The following is a 207-nucleotide window of genomic DNA, read 5'->3' on the forward strand; positions in this document are numbered from 1 at the left end:
AAAAAAAAAAAAAAAAAAAAAAAGAGAAAAAAGAGGTCAAATGCCCATTGCTCCAGCTTTTCAATAAATTAGCTCCACTTGACAAGAAACACTGATCAGTGGGAATCCTCCATTAGTCAGGTGATTCGTTCCTCTCACATGGGTCAGAGCAGAAGACCACTACTATTTTAGTGCCAAGGTCTTTGACCATAGGGAGTAATCTCTGGA

The sequence above is a fragment of the Mandrillus leucophaeus genome, unplaced genomic scaffold (genome assembly GCF_000951045.1).
Source record: "Mandrillus leucophaeus isolate KB7577 unplaced genomic scaffold, Mleu.le_1.0 Scaffold25, whole genome shotgun sequence".
NCBI lineage: Eukaryota > Metazoa > Chordata > Mammalia > Primates > Cercopithecidae > Mandrillus > Mandrillus leucophaeus.